General features: G+C 32.8%; 1 long non-coding RNA gene across 1 annotated transcript; it reads left to right on the top strand.

Moving 5' to 3' along the window:
- The first annotated feature begins 783 nt into the window (after window positions 1–783).
- Window positions 784–2,089, top strand: LOC118756570. The gene is made up of 2 exons (XR_004995128.1): window positions 784–1,497; window positions 1,857–2,089. It is a non-coding gene; the product is annotated as an uncharacterized LOC118756570 (long non-coding RNA).
- Window positions 2,090–2,503: the final 414 nt, after the last annotated feature.

Below are 2,503 nucleotides of genomic sequence, written 5' to 3'. Positions count from 1 at the left end.
CTACTGCTATGTCTAACGACAGATAACACTTGACGGAAGTCTCCACTAAACAACTATTTTGGCTCCAAAAGGAAAACTATTATTCATTATGTCTCTCAAAAGTCGACCTACTACACTGATTGCTTTTTTGGGAACCATCGAAATCTCATCCCAAATAATGAGGTCCGAGTTACGGAGAATAGTTATATTTGGCAACCCTCTTCAAAATTAGTTATTACCTCGAGTTAAGAGTGCAAACGCAATGCAAATTTTTAGTCAATATCTATATGTGACACGAAAAGTTAAAAGGGACCTACGACGCTCAGAAAAAAAGATTTCGAGAAAAAACGACTTTGAAGTTTACCATGTTGATTTTGATGCTTCTGAACGTTTTAATGGATCGCGGATTACGAACCCGATGTTAGTTTTCCAAAATTCAAAATCCAAATGGCGGATGACTTTTTTAAAATTAAAATTAATCGGAATCGCTTGAAACTCGTCACCCGGGGGTTTTTGGCGTCGCTGATTACGAATCCGATATTCGTTTTTAAAAATTCAAAATGGCGGATCCAATATGGCGGAAAAGAATTAAAATTTGTTCGGATTCATGTGAAACTCAAAAATGTCGTTGACACCGAAAACGGGGTCAGTGATTACGAATCCGATGTTCGAAAACCCCCGAGTAACGAGTTTCGAGCGAATTTGATTAATTTCAGAATAGTTTGTCAGATTTGATTTTTTTGTACTTTTTTTTGTGAAAGTACCTAACTTTGAAGTGAAATTGTGAAAAAAAACTAATGCAGCTAGAAAGCTGCGGTTTATTGCATTGGAAAGAGTGGCCCGTTTACTATAAGAATCGATGAAAAAGTGAAACCCGATTTTTTCTGACCGTAGGTTCCTTTTAACTTTACTTGTCACATATATTAAGTCAGTAAAATTTTAAGCAGGTGGCAACTTTATCAAAAAGGTTTTCTTTTTACCTGAAACGGTGAACTGCCCTTCAAAATGGTGTTTCAATCATTCAATTAGATGGAGTATTATGGAAGATATGGCGCTTTATTGGCCGGATGCAGTGCTTTCAGCTTTTACAAATCCCCTTTCATTAAAAAATAATCCGCCCTATCGCCAATTTCGTATGAATAAATCTTTCCCATAATTTAACATGCAAAACAAAAACAAATTGGGAAAAATTGTTTTTGTTTTGCTTTATAATTTTTGGGAATATTTGTTCATGTGAAATTCGCGATAGGGCCGAATTTAATTTGAACAACGTACATGAAGCATGTACGCGAGCTTCTTCTCTTCAAAATGAGATATTATTCATTAGATTTGATGAAATATTAAAGGAGATATCGTTTGGTAACAGAAAAATTCCTATTAGAAATTAGATTTTAGGCGTAAAGTTTCAGTAACCAATCCTATTTTTGTCCATTTTTTAATAGTATAAAATGATGGCCGGTCTAATGGACAGACATATACATAGATATCGGTTGCCAAATCGCCCGGCCTAATGCATATGTAAGCATGTACACATACAAATGTATTTATATATGAAAATAAATTCAAGCTGCTTCACAGAAACCTTTTGGTTTGATATTAGCTTGAGACGCATTTGATATTAAATAGATTTCTGAAATCTCCAACGTTAATTCTCTACAGCATTTCAACAAGCGGATTATAGAGTTCTCAACTAAAAAGGCAATTTTTAAATGAAGATTTTCTTGTTTTCAATTTGAGAAATTGGTAACTCTTCACTTGACTTCAAAGTAATTGTTTTGTAAATAAAATATAAGTGGTATAAAAATATCAAAAACTAAATTTTGTGATATTGAATTCTAATTTTTTTTGAATTATAGCAATTATCCTTTCTTTTCTAGGAATCCAAGCCTTCGTGCCTCGCCAGGAACAGAATTTGCCCACGTTTTGAAATGAATCTCGCGCTTTCAACACTCAAAATTATGTCCACGTTTAATCAATATCATGATGCTTAATAAGATTTCTTAATTCTTTAAGTGATCAAAGATACCTACTATGAACTTAAGATAAGCAAGATAAATCCGTTATTAAAAAATCGTTTTCTATAAATTATAAAAAACTGACTATAAATATACATTTACGTTTACAGTTTTTAAAATATGGAAATCATTGTTCAGTAAGCCGAAAACAAATTGTCTTCTTGACTGGCGCTCTAATTGGCTAGGCGATTCTGGCCGAGTCCAACAAAGCACGCCTGTCGTTTTGAAATATGTACATTAGACTGTCCCAACGTTTCTTTTATATCCTTCTCATTTTATTGGTATAGCATTTTCAGTTTAAATGAAACCATTTCCAAATGAAAAAGGTTTCATTTAATTTGAAAAAGGTTTCGCTTTATCTGAAAAGGGTTTCATTTAATTTGAAAATGGTTTCGCTTGACCTGAAAAAGGTTTAATTTAACTTTCAAAAGGTTTCGCTTTCCTTGAAAATGGTTTCATTTAATTTGAAAAAAGTTTCATTTAAACTGAAAATGCTATATGGTCTTAAA

This window comes from Rhagoletis pomonella, unplaced genomic scaffold, assembly GCF_013731165.1.
Source record: "Rhagoletis pomonella isolate Grant_MI unplaced genomic scaffold, Rhpom_1.0 Rhpom_scaffold_10899, whole genome shotgun sequence".
NCBI classification, from domain to species: Eukaryota; Metazoa; Arthropoda; class Insecta; order Diptera; family Tephritidae; genus Rhagoletis; species Rhagoletis pomonella.
The sequence above is the reverse complement of the archived record's forward strand: the minus strand, read 5'-3'. Positions and strand labels throughout refer to the sequence as shown.